Source organism: Zea mays, chromosome 1, assembly GCF_902167145.1.
Source record: "Zea mays cultivar B73 chromosome 1, Zm-B73-REFERENCE-NAM-5.0, whole genome shotgun sequence".
Taxonomy (NCBI): Eukaryota; Viridiplantae; Streptophyta; class Magnoliopsida; order Poales; family Poaceae; genus Zea; species Zea mays.
The window spans coordinates 129485414-129506891 of record NC_050096.1 but is presented as its reverse complement, the minus strand read 5'-3'; positions in this window follow the sequence as shown (position 1 = coordinate 129506891).

Here is a 21478-nt window from a genome sequence, read left to right as displayed (position 1 = left end):
CTGGAGCTGCTTCGGCTCTGAAGCTGGTACTCCCGATAACAGGCGGTTCATGTTCAGAGCCAGCCAACAAGAAGCAGAAGAAGGAAGCACAGAGAAGGGTACAGCATGTCGGGGTGCAAGGACCCTTCATCAAGTCAAGATGGTCTCACATTCCTATTACCTTCTCCCAAGAGGACCTTCAACTCAAGGATTACCCACACAACGATGCCATGGTTATCTCTTGTGTTATCAAAGGATTTCTGGTCCACAATGTTTTGGTTGATACAGGCAGTGCAGCTAATATCATATTTGCTAAGGCCTTCAGACAGATGCAAGAGCCCGAAGACAAAATTCTTGATGCCACACATCCCCTCTGCGGCTTCGGAGGAAGGCAGATTGTAGCACTCGGCAAAATCTCAATATCAGTGGCCTTCGAGTTCATCAACAACACAAGGACTGAACAAGTTATGTTTGATATTGTTGACATGGAGTACCCTTACAATGCAATCATTGGTCGTGGTACTCTTAATGCCTTCGAAGCAATTCTGCATCCAGCTTACCTTTGCATGAAGATACCTTCGGACCAAGGGCCCATTGCTATTCATGGAAGTCAAGAAGCTGCCAGAAGGGCCGAAGGAAATTGGACAGACTCAAAAGCAATCCATAATATAGATGGAATTGAAGCTTGTGAGCAATACAAGTTCAGAAGGGAAAAAGCTGCTTCGGCTGACCAGCCGAAACCCATGCTCTTATGTGAGGATATAGCAGAGCAGAAGGTGCTATTGGGATCTCAATTGTCCGAAGAGCAGGAGAAAACCTTGATAAGGTTTTTGTTCAACAATAAAGATGTTTTTGCTTGGTCAGCTAATGATCTTTGCGGAGTTAACAGGGATGTTATTGAGCACTCGCTCAATGTTGATCCATCCTTCAGACCTAGGAAGCAGAGGCTTCGGAAGATGTCTGATGACAAGGCCGAAGGTGCTCGGAATGAAGTGAAAAGACTCCTCAGTGCCGGAGTTATTAGAGAGGTAAAATACCCAGAATGGTTGGCTAACACTGTTATGGTGAAGAAGGCCAATGGTAAATGGAGAATGTGTATCGATTTTACTGACCTCAATAAGGCCTGTCCGAAGGACGAGTTTCCATTGCCAAGGATAGATTCTTTAGTCGATGCAGCAGCTTCATCAGAGCTTATGAGTTTGCTGGATTGCTATTCTGGCTATCATCAGATCTGGATGAAGAAGGAGGATGAACCGAAAACCAGCTTCATAACCCCTAGTGGAACATATTGCTACCTTCGGATGCCCGAGGGGCTTAAAAATGCTGGAGGAAGCTTCAGCAGAATGACAGCAAAGGTTCTCCATTCTCAGATAGGCAGGAATGTACTAACTTATGTTGATGATATCATTGTAAAAAGCACGAAGCAGGATAACCACATTGCTGATTTACAGGAGACCTTCGCTAATTTTAGACAGGCTGGTCTAAAGCTGAATCCAGAAAAATGTGTCTTCGGACTAAAGAAGGGGAAATTTCTTGGTTGCCTAGTTTCAACAAAGGGAATTGAGGCCAACCCAAGTAAAATTGAAGTTATACTTAGAATGGAACCACCAAGTACAAAAAAGGGGCTCAAAGATTGACAGGAAGGCTGGCATCTCTCAATAGATTCATATCCAGATCAGCAGAGAGAAACTTACCATTCTTCGAAGTGCTGAAGTTAGCCGAAGTCTTTCAATGGGGACCAATCCAGCAGAAAGCTTTCGAAGAGCTGAAGCAGTATTTGATAGATCTAACAACATTAACTCCACCTACGCTAGGGGCTCCTTTGTTATTATATGTGGCAGCCTCGCACTCAGCGGTAAGTGCAGCACTTGTCCAGGAGAAGCTTGAAGGTCAAGTTAAGAGGCAGGCCCCAGTATATTTTGTATCTGAGGTTCTTAGTTTATCAAAGAAAAATTATACAGAATTGGAGAAGGTACTGTACGCTGTTTTGATGGCCTCCAGGAAGCTTCGACACTATTTTCAAGCTTACAACATAATTGTTCCTTCTTCACAACCTCTGAAGGATATTATGAGAAATCGAGAAGCTACTGGAAGGATTGGAAAATGGGCTGCAGAGCTCAATGAATTTTGTATTGATTATGTTCATAGATCTTCGATTCAGTCCCAGGCGTTAGCAGACTTCATTGCTGACTGGACGCCAGGGGCTCAGGAGGAAGAAACAAATAAAGATGCCGAAGCATGGACAATGTTCTGCGATGGGTCTTGGGGAACCTTCGGAGCAGGAGCGGCTGCTGTGTTGGTTTCACCTTCCAAAGTTAAAACTTGTTATGCGGCAAGACTTGACTTTAGTTGCACAAATAACATCGCTGAGTATGAAGCTCTGCTCTTGGGTCTTCGGAAATTAAAGGCAATGGGAATCAGAAGGGCCATTCTTAAAACTGATTCTCAAGTTATCTCTGGTCATATTGACAAGAGCTACAAAGCAAGAGACCCGAAGCTTGAAAAGTATCTAGATATAGTCCGAAGGATTGAGGCTTCCTTCGAGGGTTTCTCTGTCAAAAATATTCCTCGTGGAGAAAATGAATACACTGATCTATTGGCTAAGTCAGCAGCCCAGGGGCTGCCTATACCTTCGGAAGTATTTTTTGAAACAATAAAAGCACCTTCGGTCGAGCTTCTTGAAAGAGCAATCCTTAACATATCCCCTGTTTATAGTGAAGATTGGAGAACTGAGATCATCTCTTTCCTTCAGGGTAATTTTCTTTCAGACGACGAAGCTTATAACAGGAGAGTAGAAGCAAGAGCTCGACTGTATGTCATAATAGAAGGGGAGTTATACAAGCGTGGGGTTTGTTCCCCATTGCTCAAGTGTTTATCCAGATCCGAAGGTATAGAATTAATCAAGGACATACATGCAGGCCTGTGTGGATCTCACATTGGATCTAGGCCCTTGCTTGGGAAAGTTTTTCGCCAAGGATTTTATTGGCCAAAGGCAGCTTCGGATGCAGCGGATTTAGTTCAAAAGTGCGAAGGTTGTCAGAAATGTGCAAGAGATCAAAAACAACCTTCGTCTTTAACTCAATTAATGCAACCCACTTGGCCGTTGCAAAGGTGGGGTCTGGATTTGCTAGGTCCATTACCACCAGCACAGGGGAACTTAAGATATGTGGTGGTGGCAGTGGAATATTTTTCCAAATGGATTGAGGCAAAGCCCTTAGCCACAATAACTTCATTTACTATTCAAAAGTTCTTCTGGCAAAACATTGTTTGTCGCTTCGGAGTGCCGAAGGCTATTACTGTGGATAATGGGACACAGTTTGATTCTGAAGCCTTCATATAATTTTGTGATCAAATCGGCACGAAGATCCATTTTGCATCAGTCCGACACCCAGAGTCAAATGGACGTGTCGAAAGAGCCAATGGGATCATAATGACAGGAATAATGAAGTCAATCTTCAATCAGCCCAGGGGAAAGTGGCCAGACGAGTTAATCAAAGTGGTGTGGAGTCATAACACAACCATGTCAAGATCAACAGGCTTTACACCCTTTAAACTATTGTTTGGTGACGAAGCAATAACCCCAGAAGAGGCCAAAACAGGATCAATAAGGACAGTAGCTTCGGCAGAGGGCGAAAACGAAGCTGATTGCTCTGTAGAAAAAGATGCTATTGAAGGGATCAGACTTCAAGCTGTGGAAAACATCAATAAATATCAAGCTGAAACAATAAAATGGCGTGACAGAAAGGTCAAGCTGAAGAACATTGAACCAGGACACTTGGTACTTCGAAGAGTAGCTAACCCTGAAACAGTAGGCAAATTACAGCTGAAGTGGGAAGGCCCCTTTTTGGTAGTATCTTCGTCAAGACCCGGTTCCTACAGATTGAAGGATATGGACGGCAACGACATTCCTAGATCGTGGAATGCGGATGAGCTTCGGCGATATTATGTTTAGTTCGATGTAATTTTTCATATTCTTTTTTGTGGCACCCTTTTCCTTTCCAAAGGGGGAGAAAGGTTTTTAATGGGGCCACAACATGTAATTTTCCTTATTTCAATTCTATGAGAATGATATCCCCCAGAAAATGTAAATGTAAATGCAAAGGAGAAAAGAAAAGGAAACAGGGAGAAGCTCAAAAGTCGTTCCTAAGGGAATGCAGAGCTTACAGCGAAAAATAAACGATGATTCCGCCGAAAGTAAAAGGCGAAGAAGCTCCTAAGGGAGGCTTACAGCGAAAAATAAACGCTGATTCCGCCGAAAGTAAAAGGCAAAGAAGCTCCTAAAGGAGGTTTACAGCGAAAAGTCAACGCTGATACACCGAAAAGTAAACGGTGAAGCCGAAAAGTAAACGGCAAAAAGATTTGTATCATTCCTAAGGGAATGAAGGGCTGTGTTTATGGTTTCTGAACATGTGTCCCAATATTCATTTACACAGTACATTTCATCATGTCATTTGCATTCATAAACATTCATTTAGACATATATAGAATCATCATCATACTACATAAAAGAAGACAGGAGCTTCAGAAATGAGGAAAAAACTTCGAAGGAATTTTTTTTATGCTTCGTTGTGTACGAAAAGAAGGGAAGGTGTTTTTCGCCTTCGGCTCAAAAGAGAAGTTTCGTCCACAGCAAAGCAGACTGAATGCGGATAAGGGAGACAGAATATATTACAAGGTATGTACAAATTTACATGAGTTGTTCCATAGCTATATTACAAGAGTTTCTCCAAGAATTTTTGCAGGAAAGCATATTGTAAGCAACTTTAAGCTTCAGCCTAGGTTTCGTCTTCGGCTTCGTCATTCTTCAGCTTCGTCATCCTGTGTATGCCAAACAGCAGGATAAGAAAGGTGCAAATTTCAAAGGAGAAGGTAAAAGTAACAAACATAAGTTTCTTACCGACTTAAGATGGCTTCGAGCTTCGTCACCTGCCATTTTTCGCCCGCCACTTACCCAAATCTGGGTCATGAATCTATTTCCAATGCTTCGGGCTAGGCTTGGGATATCTATCAGATCTGATGCTAACAAGCTGAAGTTTGGTCTGTTCACAATGTTTCCATGCATGCAGCCAGCCTTCAAAAAAGCAGTAGCTGTACCCGAGAAGCTACCAGGGCGCAGAAGTCGGCGTGCCCACCAATAACTTCGTCAAGGGCATCAACTTCGCCTTCAATATATTCTAATGTTCTGGGCAGATTTTCAGCTGAAGGTGTAAATTTCGTAGAGCTAGCTCCAACAGAGTGAAACACATCCTTCAGCCGCTGCACGCATCGGCTGCCGAAGCTTAAGCATTTCTCCTGAAGTTCTTTAAAGGATTTCTGCAAATTTGAATTTTTATCCACTTCAGTTTTCAGGCTTGCTTCAAGATATTTCTTTTCTTGCTCGAATTTTTCTGACTGTCGGAGCAATTCATTCTTTAACTTGTTATTCTCAGTTTGGGCCTCAGCCAAAGAACCCTCCATGGTCTGAATAACAAAATCTTTCTTTTCTAATGCACCTTCGTGCTCTTTGACCATGATTTCAAGGTCCTGGATTGTGAAGTCTTTCTTTTTCAGATTAGCTTCGTAATTCTCAACTTTTTCAGCCAAATCTTGAATGACGGCTTTGTTTTTTTCTTGTTCCAGATCTTGTTGCATTTTTAGAACCTTGCTTAGTAATATGCTCTGTCGAAACGATCTTCGTTAGAACACGACCTAAAAGATAATAATAATAGTAATAAAATAACAAAAATATTTGTTACCTTGAAGTTAGCATAAAGCAAACTTCCGGCGATATGGTGTCGTTGATAACGGCACAGGTCCGCTTCTAGCTTCGGCAAGCCAATGCTTTTGGAGAGGGTTCTAACAATTTTGGCCTCGGTGCGGTTCCGAAGGCATCTTAATTTCCCTTCGTTGACCCCACCAAATAGCATAGCCCCTGATTTATATCCGCAAGATATGGCATATTTTTTCAACTCTTCTTTTTCGGCGTCTGTTAACTCTTGTCTAAGCAAATCTTGAAAGTTAAAATCTCCTTCTTCCGAAATTTCATCAATCTGCTCTTTCCCCTTTTCAGTTGCCGTGTTCACCGCAGCCACAGCAGCCTCTTCTTCAGCCATTTTCAGGAGTATATTGTCAATAACCTCAAGTGTGGTTTCCAGGCTCGACTCTTCGGCGGTCCCGGCTTTGGCCCCGGTAGCTTCGGCTTCGCCGGTTTCAGCTTTAGTGGCTTCCACTCCGGTAGCTTCGGCTGTGGCGCCTTCGGCTTCGGCAGTCTCGGCAAAGACAATTTTTGACACCGTCGCCGGTGGCGGCGTCTGATGGATCACATCTGTCACTTGAATAATTCTCCGTTTTTTCGGCTTCGCAGGACTTTCTGCTGCCGAAGCTGCCTTGTCCTTCTGAAAAAACTTCGTCAGTTCCAGTGCCAGCGGACTTAGCCTGATAGGCAAGGGTTCAGTCATTACCTTCATAATCTCTTCTACTTCAACAGCAGAAGGAGTAGCAGGAGTATCTTCTTCTCGAACCAGCGTTTCCGGCTCTGGAGAGGCACTTTTTCTCTTTCTTGTAGTGGCCACCTTCGGCTCAGGGTTTAACTCTTCAGGACTTAGTTTTTCAGAATCTTTCTTTTTCTTTTTGGCTACCTTGCCGACCCCTTCGTCAGTAGCGCTGGCAATTCTTTTTCGCTTCGAGCCTCCAGCATCCCCGCCCACTCGACCATAGTCAGCATATTCAAATCCTATAGCGTCAAGCACCCTGTTCAGCCTTCGCTTCGGCCGAGTGCCGAAGGCTGCTGTCATCAGCTGGTCCTCTTTTTTAGAGTAATTTCCAAGAATTTCATTACTCATTGTTTCAATTGTATCGAGCCATTCTTCGCAGGGTGCTTTAAAATATTTTTTAAACTTATAATAATAAGGCAGTCTGACAAGCTCCCCTTCTTTCTTTTCTCCTTTAAGCTCCGGCATAGTCCACTCCTTCATAGTTGGAAATACTCTGAAGGCCAGAAATTCCTGCACTAAATCTCTAGTGCCAATATGTTCTGCAATAATTTTGAATTCAGCCAATGCAGCCCAAGTTGGACCTTCTACTGCCATTTTGCATCGGGGCCTCGTTTCTCCGAAGATCAGTTCAAGAGGGCTTTGTACCAGCTTCTCTTTGTCTTCGTCAACTTTGACATAAAACCATTCTGACTTCCAGCCTGCCGGCCATTTGCTTCGGTAGCTGATTACAGGAAACTTTGTGGTTTTCCGATAGGCAAAGTTATAGCAGCCAAAATTTTCATGCAATCCATCTTTTCTGGCCTTAGTCTGGTAATGCAGCTCATGAACTCAACAAAAGCTGTCGGCAAACGGCTCTACCGCCTGGCTTCGGAGAGCCCAGATATAAACGCTAAGCCTGACAATGGCGTTAGGAGTCAGCTGATGAAAATAGATCCCAAACCTTTGCAGCATTTCAGAAATCATCCTATTCAAAGGAAATCTCAACCCAGCTTTCAAAAAACTCTTGAAAATAACTATTTCATCCTTTTCTGGCTTCGGGGTAGTTTCCTCCCCCCCGAAGCGAAGTAGCTTCTTCTCATTGTCACTGAAATAGCCTGACTTCACCATTTTGGAGAAATCAGCCTTGGAGACAGTCGATTTTCCGAAGTCCAAATGGCTGGGCTTGCTTGGTATGGCGATATGGTAATCATCATCGGAATTAGCTTCCTCAATATCTCCTTCCTCCGCTTCGGCAACAACTTGTTTTGTATCGGCAACAGTCTGTTCTGTCTCGGCAGCGGGGATTCCTTCCGAGGTCACCAGTACGGATCGTCACATTGCTTCGGAGATAGGAACAGTCTCTGCTCCTTCGGCTTCGCCTCCCTCACGCTCAACTCTAGCGGTAGAGCGCACTCTGGCCATTTAATTCTGAATTTCTTTGAAAGATTTCTTGGGAACTAAATAACTTCTTCTCCCGAAGCTTTTCTTCTAACGAAGTAGGCACTAAACTGAAGCTTCGTCTGATTGCGAGAGTCAAGCTTCGGCTATGGTTAAAAATTTTGGCAGCAAAACAGTGCAATAGCAATGAATGCTGTGGTAACTTCACACCTACCCGTCTGTTTATATAGTACTGCAGGTAAGAAGGTGAATCGTCAGGATTTTTACACCAGGCAAACAGCTGCTCACACCCGCTGCGCGGTGGGCCGCAGAGACCAAATAGTAAACCTGCAGGGTGGGACCGCTACGCGCTCGGAAACTGTATCGTTTCTCGACAACGAGCTCAGGGAAGGTGTTTTTCGGACCTTCGGCTTCCTGAAGCCTAAAAGACTTTTTTCACGGATCAAGCTCGTTACGAAAAACGATCTAGCACCGCGAAGGGGCTACTGTTGGGACCATGCTTCGTCGCTGAAGGTCCTGCAGAAAGAGACAGCTTCGGCTGAAGCTGCTCGTACGTGACATCGAAGGTACCATTCATGAAGCTTCGGCATTACAACATATCCGAAGATGAAGGGTCGAACCGACTTAAAGATAGAATGACCTTTTAGTCCATAAAGGTCTGAGTCAATGTTGTAAACTTTTATGAGGGGCATGATTGTAATTCCTCACAGGCTGTGTCCTGTGCCTATAAATAGTGAACAGTATTCCTTTACTGTTCACGCATTCCTGTAATTGCAATCACATCACTCGGAAATTATTCCTTGCCAAGGCAGAGGTATAAATATATCTAATATTTGAATACATCAAGTTTATTTAATATATTAAAATGATGTTGTTTACTTATAATTTACTTGTCTTTAATGCTTTATATCTCGCATTATTTTTGAGAGTTTAATTACGAAGATTTAACCTTCGTAATTGTCCCATTGTAACCTTCGTCCGAAGTTCATTAAATCCTCAAGGAAATAATGCTTCAGCGGACGAAGGACATTAACATTTAACATTTTATGTTGCCTTGTTCTTAATTCATAGCACCTAAGAACAAGTCCCCAACAGTTATTTTAATTACTTTATAATTATTGGTTTGAACTAAAAATCCTAAATTAATTTTTTATTAAATAATATGAAAATTTAGAAGTCCAACAAAATTGGTCTCATATTTTTAGCATTTTCCTAGAATTGTTTATGGATTTCCTAAGCCCAGTAGAAAAAGAAAAAGGAAAAAGACCAACAATACTGGGCTGAATTCAGTCCGAGACGGTCCACGATAGGCAAAATGCCCCTGCGCGCGCACCCTCGCTGTTGGTTTTGCAGAAATGTCCCTACCGGTTCAAAAATCAGAACAACAGTCCTCGGCAATATTCACGCCTCACTGACACATTACATTAAGGTCCTCAATTTTCTATTTCTTCTCCAGAACAGACCCTGGCCACGATGTGCACGCCGTCGACCACCCATTGCTCAGACCGGCAATGACCGACCAGATTAACTAATGGACAAGCATCACTGACCCGAGACGAACCTAGAACAAGCTTTAATTGGGTTATTATGGCCCTGGCTTAGCCCAACCACGACGATGGTGAATACCGGATACAAATTCAAGTGTTTCGGTTGATTGAGTGTGGTCAAGCATAAAGGGTTGAGCCGATGAGTATCACGAGTATGGATGGGTGCTAACACATGATCAAGGAGAGAAGGAGCAGACCTGGGAACGGCTGGCCACGGGGCGCGGAGAATTCTCGCTCGCCGGTGATAGAGAAGGGGGAAAACGGTGTCGCGACGGGCTCTAGTGGAATTAGAAGGTCATGTTGGGGGTATCCGGTCGCAAAAGGCTACTGATTCACCGTGCACCATTAATTTGGGGAGAGGTGGAGAGGATTCCGTGAATTTGTGCTTCAACCTAGCTCACTGGTGATGTGGTGAGTACCTCGCCGTGGGTACGAATAGCGATCCGTGGCCACAAATTGCATTGTCAGTGCATGGTTACCATGTAAGGAAGAGACACCGTGAGGGAGGGGCAAGGCACGAGTGACACGGCGGCAGAATGACCAAGCCACGGTGAACACCGGTGATATATCCCGGGCAGGCTCTGGCTAGGTTCGCGGAATCATGACACGACCCAAAGTTATCTCCCCACGGTCGATCTCTTCCCCAAATCACTCAAACACATCCAATTCTACAGTGCCCTGGATCTTTGTCATCGTTCTTCGGATATTTTCAGTGCTCTGATCTTCAGTGTTCTTCTGAACCAACCCCCTTTCACCCTCTCTTTCTCTTGATTCTTGTTAAGAACAGGGTAATCTCCATTAATAAAGATTGTTCACTAATCAACAATCTTCAAACTTACTATAGGATCCCTGAACCAAAACTGAATGGAATCAAAGATATGGTGCTTCCAATTCGGCCCCATTCTACTGTGACTATTCCTTTTCTTGAATTCAGTTTTCAGTAACACTACAATAGCTCGACATAGTTCTGACAGAGCAACTTTGGGCTGTTGTTTCTTTAATTTTGTACAACAACCAGGGAAGATGACTGTACCAAAGTTACTCCCCTATAAACCAACTTTAATCTTGTTACAAAGGTCTTAGTCAATTAAACATTAAATCGAGCTCCACCTATTCCTGAAGTTGGTCCTATACAACTGGTTTTTCGGAACATCAGAGATTCTCATCGTGACAGCCAAACTTCAAACCAATTTAACTCCTAATTTTGTACAATACCAAGGCTTAAGTGCTTAAGCAAAGTTGTTCTCCTTTCCTAGCTCTACCAGTTTGATGTGTTGACCCTAGGCAAATTCCCTGTATTTTTAGAAATACAGAGCTCCAAAGTCAGCCATGTTCAACTGTTTTTGGACTTAGATACATGAGATGTATAGAGTGGTTTTTTGCAAATAAGCCCAAATCTCATGGTTTGATTTGCAAATCTTCACATGTGTGAAACATATGATTTGAGGTGCCCTAATACCTTGGTTTTTGCATTTTGGTCCAAAAGTGTACAAAATTTACACTTAGCCCCCCTAGGGTTCTAATCTAGGGTTTTCCAGGGGTCTTTTCAGAGTTTTTAACACTTTAGGGTTTTGGTGCTACCCAAGTCCATTAAAGATGATATCTTATGATCATTTCTAATATATTTTGAGATTTTAACTAGTTTGGGCTTCCTTGTCACTCATAAGCCTAGTTTAGGGTTAAGTACCCTACCCTAGGGTTTCACCACACATCAAGTCATATCAGTCCAACATTTTTGAACTTTTTACCTAGTGAATGCACTCTAGGTGTGACAAACACATGATATGCTAATGCTCATGATGTTATGTTCAAGTTTTAGTGACAATAACACCAAGGGTGTTACATTTGCTTTTGGGAATCAAAAGATATGACTATTTCTTCTTGATGGTTCTGTTGCGCTGGACTGACTCGGACATAGCTATTTTTTCTGATTTGCCCTTGATGTGTTTTTCCTTCCTCTTTGGTGAACCTAAGTAATATCAACATACACGACTTAGGTAGCATAAAGTTCTCGTTAGTGTTTAATTGAAATTCATAAAGTAGTGTGTACACCTCTTGTTGTAGCTTCTTAGCTCAGCTACGTGTAATTGGTCCATCAAAGACTTGGGTTGGTGATGATGTTGGTTGTACTTGAGTTGATGTAGCTTGATTTGGGGGTTGTAATATGTTGCTTAATGGCATGGTCATATTATCCCCCTCCCCTTGAAAAGGAGTCGTCCTCGACTCTAAAGTGTCTTCACTTGTAACTCGTAAGAGGTCAGCAACATTGAACGTGTTGCTCACGCCATAGCTTGGTGGAAGATCTATCTTTTATGCATTATCATTGATCTTGGCAAGAATATGAAATGGACCATCCCCTCATGGCATCAATTTGGATTTGCGCTGATCACGAAAATGCTCTTTGTGCAAGTGAATCCAAACCACATCCTGGTTCAAATAACGCTTTCTTCCTATGCTTGTTCATGTTTGCAGCCTTGCGCACTACTTTGAGCTCAATTGCTTCATTGGTCTTCTCATGTATCTTTTTTATATATGCAGCACGCTTGGAGGCTTCCATATTGGTTCTTTCATTTGTTGGAGCTGGCCAATCCTTGATTGCTTTCACCTCGGATTCATCCAATTCTATTCCTTTTGCTGAAACAACAAAGCCAAGAAACACAACATGGTCTGTGCAAAAACTGCACTTCTCAAGATTAGCAAATAATTTCTCCTTTCTAAGCTCATCTAAAACTTGTCGAATGTGTTTCACATGTTCATCAAAATACTTGCTGTAAATTAGAATATCATCGAAGTAGAAAACAACAAATTTTCCAATGAAAGTTCTTAAGACATGGTTCATTAATCTCATAAAAGTACTAGGAGCATTAGTCAACCCAAAGGGCATCACTAACCATTCATACAACCCAAATTTTGTTTCAAATGCAGTCTTCCATTCATCTCCAATTTTCATTCTTATTTGATGGTATCCACTTCTCAAATCAAGTTTAGTAAAAATTGTGGAACCACTGAATTCATCAAGCATATCATCTAGTCGTGTAATAGGAATGCGATAGCGAACGGTAATATTATTTATAGCTCTACAATCAACACGCATCCTCCAAGATCCATCTTTCTTAGGTACTAAAATCACAGGAACAACACAAGGGCTTAAGCTTGCACGAACAAAACCTTTATCAAGAAGTTCTTGCACTTGCTTTTGTATTTCCTTAGTTTCTTCAGGATTGGTTCGATATGGTGGACGGTTAGGAAGTGCAGCCCCTAGAATAAGATCGATTTGATGCTCAATCCCTCGAATTGGAGGTAGTCCAGCTGGTGTTTCTTGTGGAAACATGTCTTCAAAGTCCTGCAAAAGATCAGCTACAACACTAGGAAGAGATGTTATGTCGTTAAGAGAAATCAAAACATCTTTGCTCTCAAGTACAAAGAGCACTTGATATGGGTTGTTCCTCACTTCTCTCAGCTCAGATTTTGTGGCTAGCATAACTAGATATTCTCCCTCTTCCTTCTTTTTATCTCTTGAATTTGGCTTGTAGCACTCGCTCACCGAATTATGGATGACACTCAATTTCTTTTGCTCTTCTCCTCCTCTACTTGCTGCACTAATTTCAGTTTTCTTTCGTAAGTGTTCAGGCATGATATGTTGAGGGGTCATAGGCTTGAGTACATACTTTCTCCCTTTCAGAGCTAGTGTGTACTGATTTGTTATTCCATAATGCTGAGAATAACAATCATATTGCTAAGGTCTTCCTAGCAGCAAGTGACAGACAGACATGGGTGCAACATCGCACTCCACTGTGTCAACATACTCTCCAATGTTGAATGAAACATTCACCTTATAACCAATCTTGATATCTCATGATTCATTCAACCATTGGACATGATATGGATGAGGGTGTCGCTGCAACTTCAGACCAAGCTTTTCAACCATCTCACGACTTACAAGATTATGACAGCTTCCTCCATCAATGATCACCTTTACTACTTTGTCTTGCACTTTTGCTCTCATTTGAAAAAGATTATGTCGCTGTCCAATTTCAGCTTCTTTCATTTGAACACTCAATATTTGTGTAACCACAAAAGCGGTACCATGCTCAAATTCACATCTCGTATGTTCTTCAGATTTATCAATGTCATCTACATTTCCTGCTTCAGCTTCCTCTTCACTAGCTGATGTACATTCTCCATCATTAGTCACAAGGATCACACAATTATTTGGACACTCCTTAATGACATGACCACGACTTCCACACTTGAAGCACCGAATACCACTACTCTTGACTGTTGAACCCACTTATGTTGAAGTGGATGCTGCTGGTCTATAACCTATGCTTGGAGCAGCATCGTTCTTTCCACTAGAATTGCCTTGAATATTGGATCACAAGTCTCCAGTTGAACCTTTTGACGCTAAGGGTGCAACAGTAAACCTTGAGCTTCCTGCAGTCATGGTTCATGCACCATATGACAAGGGTTTGTTGTTCTTAGCATCTTGATGCAGCTGGTGTTCAGCTTTGGTGGCTTGATGTACCAAATCAATAAGACGTCGGTACGACTGAAACTCAACAATACGATGAATGCTGCGGTGTAACCCAGCCATGAAACGTGCAATGGTTTGCTCTTCGTCTTCATACACATTGGCTCTAATCATGGCCTTCTCCATCTCCTTATAATACTCCTCAACAGAGAAACTTCCTTGCTTCAAATTCTGCAATTTATCAAAAAGATCACGCCGATAATGCTTCGGCACAAAACGAATTCTCATTTCTCGCTTCATCTCTTGCCAAGTAACAATAGGGTCCTCTCCATCTTCTTCATGATCATGAAGAAGTTGCTCCCACCAAATCAGAGAATATCCTTCAAACTCAAGAGATGCCATTGCAAGTTTCTTCTCCTCTAAATAATTATGTAGGCAGAAGATTTTCTCCACCTTTAATTCCCATGTGAAATAATCTTCAGGATCAGATCTACCATCAAATTTTGGCATGGTAAACTTAAGTTTCCCAAATCTCTCTTCTTGGTTGACTCCTTTATGACGACGACCATAGCAATGTTGGGACTGATCATCATCATCCCCAAATTCAGATTCTTCATTGTCGTCATTTCTTCGATTTTGCCCACTTCCTCTACCACGTGCAGCACCTTGATTCCTTCTCCCATGTTCACTTGCTCTTCTAGAATAATTTCCTTCACCTTCTTCCCCATCTTCATCATGGTTTCTTGCACCATCAGGGAGTCGACGACGACCTCTGATTTCAGCCATAAGTGTCTGAAGATCTTGTGCCAACCGATCTTGCTTGTCTTCTATGCTTTGTTTGAGCTCATTGAATTGTTTCATGGTGACACATTCTTCAATCTCAGCGTTGGTATCCATCTTCCTGCGAAATTAGTGGCGACAAGGCAACAAATATAGGTGGAATATGAAGCTATATAGAATCTCACAACCTCACCACTCTTACCAACCAAAGCTCTTATGAGGTCCCTGTGGGTTGCAAGAAAAAGTGTGGTGGTAATAAGAAAGTGGTGGTTAAGCGAATACAAGACCAGAGTACCGATTACGATGGCTTATATGTGGAGCTTGGTGGGGAATAATAAACAAGGGATGCAATCTGAATCCTAGTTGTTGTAAAGTTAAATAACCATCCAACTAGAAGTTCCCTGCCCAGTGCCGACCACAAGATATGAGTGATGTAAATAGATAAAACACACGCGCAAGAAATTTCAGATTTGATGCAGACAAGGAGTATGGTTGGAATGCAAGTGTTGCAATCAGATCCAACCAAAATTTTGCACCAAATGACAATAGCAAACTAGTTGAACAACTTGATAAAATTTTCAGCACTTATGCACATAATCAAACTGATTGTTCTACTTTTCTTTCACAACCTTTCTCAACAATTTTTAATACCTTTATTTCTTCTCTCTTTTTTTGATACTTTACTTTTTTATAGAACTTGTTAGGGACTTGTTCTCGAATGCTATGAATCAAGAACAAGGCAACACAAAATGTTAAAGGTTAATGCCCTTCGTCCTTCGAAGCATTATTTCCCTTAGGATATAATGGTCTTCGGACGAAGGTCATGAAGGGTGTACCTTCAAGAGCGCGGTATATGTCAATGAAGGAAGAAGGATACGAAATATAAAAGATAACATGAATAATCACATGACATTATTAATACATCTTTATTATATTATCATGGATAAATAGAAACAATATTGAATTACATTTATACCTTCGGCTTGACAGGAGATGAAAGTGCAAGTGTGATGCATGAGCGAGTACAAGTCAGCGTGAACAGTACAGGGGTACTGTTCATCTATTTATAGGCACAGGGCGCAGCCTGTGTAAATTTACATTCATGCCCTTCATATTTTCTATCGACTTATGGACAACCCAATGGGGACTAGATAGCCTTTTCCTCTTTAAGTCGGTTCCTTTTTCCACCGTTGTGCCGAATCTCCCTTGCGTGTAGCTTCGGAGCAGTATCAGTCTTTGTCTCAGTCACGCCTTTCACATCGTATATGGTTTTGACCTAAGTCCGAAGGTACCTGTTCCTGTGTTACACTTGGAAAGCATTGTTAAATCATGTTTTTGAGGACCTTCGGAAGACGAAGGCCCCCCAACAGTAGCCCCTCGCAGTATTAATTTGTTAAGATAACGAATTCAGACTGCGACATGGACGAAGGCCTTAAGCCGAAGGTCCGAAAAAACACCTTCCCTTTGCTAGAATAGCAATAAACAATGATAGATGGGGCCCTCCATTTTGCAGTGCACGCGGCGTATAAATAAGAACTCACACCAGCTGCATTTGATACGCTGTTTGTGCCATTTGCATTATTTTCTTAATTTTATAGCTCTTGCTCACTAGTGCTTGCTAGATTTTCAAGCTCTCTGAGCTTCGGTTCAAAAGACACGTTTTCACCATGTCTGGAGAAAAAATGTCTCCGGAAAAGAAGGTTGTTGTGGAGACGAAACTGACTGAAGAGGCGAAGCTATTTGAGGAGAAGAAGGTTGTGGATCCTTATATTTCTGGATTTGTTGAGTCGATGGCAAAAACAAACACAAATAAAATTACTAAAGAGATACTGGAAGGCTTATCTGAAGATACTGGTGACAACGATAGCTATGATGTGGAAAGTGGGGACGAGGATTCTGAGGATCGGCCTTGGCGGCCAAGTCATTCAATCATCGGAAAATCGACCATCAAACAGAGTTATCTTGAGAACATGAGAGGAAGGTACTTTCGGGATATGTCTATTGTGAGGGCTGGCGGAGACAACAACGTCCATGCCCCTGAGGAGAACGAAGTTGTGATTTACCGAAGCTTCTTCAAGGCTGGGCTTCGGTTCCCTTTGAGTAAGTTTGTAGTTGAAGTGCTGAAGACCTACCAAATCTTCCTTCATCAGATCACCCCCGAAGCCATAATAAGGATGGGGATTTTTGTCTGGGCAGTAAGGAGTCAAGGGCTAGAGCCAAGCGCAAAGTGCTTCTGTAGTATAGACGAACTTTTATATGAGACAAAGGCCATGGGTAAAGAATAGTACCACAACAACTTCGGTTGTTATGGATTTATCGCCCGCCCCAACGCAAGCCACCCGGTGCCAACATTTCGGAAAAGATGGCCTGGGGCCTGGATGGAAGAGTGGTTTTATGTGAAAATGATCTAAAGACGAGGGAAGACATAAAAGAAATCATTATGCACCCCATCTGGTCCCGCTTCGGCCTTCGAAGGCCGAAGGTCGAAATTGATGACGCCGCCGAAGCGTGTCAGAAGGCCTTCAGTACTGTTTGCTCCTTCATTGGCACAAGAGATTTAATTCAAGAACATATAACATTCAGAGTATGCCCGCTTGTAGAAAGCTGGGAAATGCCGAAGGAGACCATCACTAACTCTAGCGAAGGTGATTTGGTCTAGCTGAAGTATACATTCAGGTTTGGGGATAAGTTTGATGAACCAAACAACGACTGACTGAAGTGTATCGATGCTACAAGTGATGAACTGCTTGGAGCGTATTCCAAAACCGAGGACAATGCCTTGTCCGCAGCCTTCGAGGGTCGGAATAAGAAAAGGTTCAATAGGGTATTTGATGCTATTGGTTTTGCATACCCTGACTATTGTTACCCACTGCAAGGACAAGGGGTAAAAGAAAGATTGTTGTTTCTGGAAAGGTTGCCGCTTCGGCCATCACAGCTGAGCCGAAGGGCAAGAAGATGAAGGTTCTGACTCACAGGCCGCGTTACATCGAACCGGCCGTGATACCTGAATTTGGCAAAGGGACCTCTTCGGCTGCCAAAACAAAAGAAACTATTCCTCCTGCGCAGAGGACTGAAGAGCCGGCTATAATGCCGAAGTTACCTTCAGTTGAGCTAGTTGAGACGAAGGCTGATAAGGATAAGGCTGAAGGGTCAAAAATTGAAAAAATAACAAAAAATGACAGAGATTTTGAGCCCTTCAACAGAGGTAACAGTGCCGAAGGCACAAAAGGGTTCTGCCGCAACTCCTAAGAGGAGAAGGATGGCAAATGTGCTAGATGTTGTGTTAGAAACGGCAAAAACCTTGAGTCCTGCTCCTTCAAAAAATTTTGCCAAAGCTTCCAAGGCGCAACCCGAAGCTGAAACGAAGCAGGAAGAAGTCGAAGCTGCAATAATTCAAGCTGAAACTGAAGCTGGGCCTTCAGTGCCCACCGAGATGGAGCATGCTGACCCGAAAGAAAAATCAACAGAGCAGATTGCAACTGGAAAAACCGAAGCTCCTGGTCCCGAAGCGTCGGACAAAAGTATTGATTACATTATTTGTCATGCTTCGGGAAAGGTACTATCCCAAGAAGAGATGTTAGAAGCGCAACAATATGCCCAGAAATTGAAATATCCGAAGGGTGCGTTAGTGTTCAATGGCAGTGGCGAAGAAGATTTTTTGTACTGTCTCTCGGATAATAAAGAAATATCCGTTTGCGGAGAGATAGGTAGAAGCATTGGATTCCCGAAGCTGGAAGACGGTCTTTCGATTCTTTCGAAGGACGAACTTACTGACAGCCTAGCTTACAATAGCATAAAGGTATAAAAGCTAATTTTGTATTTGAAAACGAAATATTTTATTTGCTATACTTAATTCTGTCCTCCTCTTGCAGGGCTTAATTCTTAGCAATGCGCTTAGGGCTCAGAAAAACATTGAAGATGAAGGATATATGATGGCTCTGAACAACCTTCGTTCAGAGGTAATCGAATTAAAAAATGAAGGTCTTGAAAAAGGCAAAATCTTGATTTCATTGGTAAACAAAGTGAAAGAAGATGAAGCTAGTTTCAAGGCTCAGGCCGAGATTCAAAAGAATGAAATTGAAGACCTTCAGAAACAGTTGGCAGAAGCCAAAGAAAAATGCGCACTCGCAGAAGCTCACCAAGAGATTAGCGAATATTGGAAAAACCATTTAGAGAAAACTGTTGAAGAACTTCGCGCATCCAAGGAAAGATGCTTTGAAAAATCCTTGGGCTGCGTGGAGAAAATAAAAGCAAGCTTCGCCAACGTGGGCGCCTATTCTACCGAAGAAAACTTCATACGAGGCAACCCCGAAGGTGTTATTGAATGGATAAGTGGGGAGGCCGAGAGCTTCGAAGAAATCTTAAGTGATCGCGGGGATGTCTGTGCATTTTTCGGTGCGCAGGGGATTTTAGCTATCTTAGAGAATGCAGGATGCGATCACATCAAGACCATGGCCCAGGCCGAAGCTGCCTTCTCTGCAGATGTCACGAAGGATCCTTCAGCTGAAGCAACCTTGATGGGCGGAAAATTCTATAATGATGTCTGGGTGAATGGTGGCCGAGAGATGGCTCATGAAATTATGAAGAAAAGTGAAAAGGACATCCATGACGCTCGAGCAGAAGCAAGGCGAGCTGAAGAAGCTGCAGAGCGCGAAAAACGTATAGGTACTATCTTTTGATGTTCAGCTTCAGAATTTGTTTTTGTGGCTTCGGACTGATTAATTTTTTCCACTGTAGCTGAATTATCTCTGCCATAGGAACCGTTCGATCCCCTGGCCGATCCAGAAACAAAGGAAGCACTGGAGATCATTAATATGGCTGAATCTATTGTTGACGAAATCGTCAATAAATTGCTAAATGAAGTTGCGGAGAAGATTCTGAAAGAAGACTAGCACTTTTTGTAAAAACATTTTTAAATGGTCAATGTAGCTTTATTGTAACAAGACTATAATATTTGATGTGTATATCTTTGAATCTAATATGTAAATTATTTTGTAATTCACTTCTTTGCGATGCATGAAACTTTATATACATACCGTTTTTGAGCCTTCAGCGAAAAAACACCTTCCCTTCTTTTCATGCTACGTAAAGAAAAAGATCCATGCTTCGTGAAAATATCCAAGCTTCGTAAAAACATCCATGCTTCGAAAAAATATCCATGCTTCGTAAACAAGGGATCCCTTCTTTTGCAACAGAGCTGATGAAACTGAATTTCTCAGCTTACTTTCTGCCTTAGCACATTTTGATTTTTACAAAGCATTCTCCGAAGATCGACTTCGTATTCAATTCGTATCATTGGTGCGATATGATGTATGATGTGATGCTACGCGGGATGATGTGATGATATGATGCAAAAAATGATGCTAATGCCGAAGACCCACATCCACACGCCCACACAGAAACACACAATCTCTGCGTCCCCTTAGGAACGATTGGAATCTCTTTGCCGTTTATTTTTCAACTTCACCTTTTATTTTTCGGTGTAAATTCTGCATCCCCTTAGGAACGTCTTTTGAACTTCTTCGCCTTCTATTTCGGCGGTATAAGTTCTGCATCCTCTTAGGAACGTCTTTTGAACTTTTTCACCTTATATTTCGGTGGTATTTGGCTCTGCATTCCTTTTGGAACGACTTTTGAGCAGAAAACTTACACTGCGCTCCCTTAGGAACGACTTTCTTGTAGCTTCAGCAAAACTTACGCTGCGCCCCCTTAGGAACAACTTTTTGGTAGCTTCAGCAATTTTTGAGCTTCGTAATTCTGTGAAGAAGATATATTCCATCTCAATAGAAACAAAATCATTACAAGAATTTAAAACTAGATTTACATTGCTTGTTCCTTATTGAAAAACAAAATGACATAGGACGTAAAAGTATTTCAGAGGTAGGATATCACTCAATAAATGTGCTTTGATTCTGGCACAGTACTGTTGACTGTGCGAGCTTCAGATTCCTCCCTGAATTCACGTTGCTGTTGGGAGTGCTGGCGCCCTTCTGGCTGCTGACTTCGGGAATAGATCGATTGTAGTGGTGGTGGGGGTGGGAGTTGTGGCCAGGAAGCCTGTGAATGGCTAGCCGAAGCAACAAAAGCTGCAAGATGATTGCCCACATATTCTGGTATGTAGGGAGAGTGGCACGAAGCAGTGTGCAAGACCTGCTTCGGCTGATTCTACCGAGCTTCGGCTTCTGCGATCTCCTTTTGCTTCTGAATGGTGATTTGGCACATTCTTGTAGTATGACCCTTGTCCTCACCACAGAATAAGCAATAGATCTTCCTAGGCTGATCCCCATATCTTCCTCTGAAGCCCCTGGCGCCTCTGCCCCTTGGAGTTGGCGGCCTGAAAGAGCTTTGCTGTTGCCCTGAAGATTGTGAGGTGTATTGTGACCTCTAAGGCTGGCTTCCTTTGTTGTCGTTCTGACTGGAGCTGTGGATCGACCTAACATGCCTCGGGTGGATTCTTCCTCCGAAGCCCCTGTCATCTCAGAGAATCTGTAAGCTTCCAACCTTCTTTGCCGGAAGTCGTTGTCAGCCCGGATGTACTCATCCATCCTCTGAAGCAGCTTCTCCAGAGTCTGTGGGGGCTTTCTGGCGAAGTATTGAGCAGTAGGTCCTGGCCGAAGACCCTTGATCATGGCCTCAATGACAATTTCATTGGGCACTTTGGGCGCTTGTGCCCTCAGTCGCAAGAACCTTCGGACATACGCCTAAAGATATTCCTCATGGTCTTGCATGCACTGGAACAGGGCCTGAGCTGTGACTGGCTTTGTTTGAAAGCCCTGGAAACTGGTAACCAGCATATCCTTGAGCTTCTGCCACGACGTGATTGTCCCTGTCCGAAGAGAAGAATACCATGT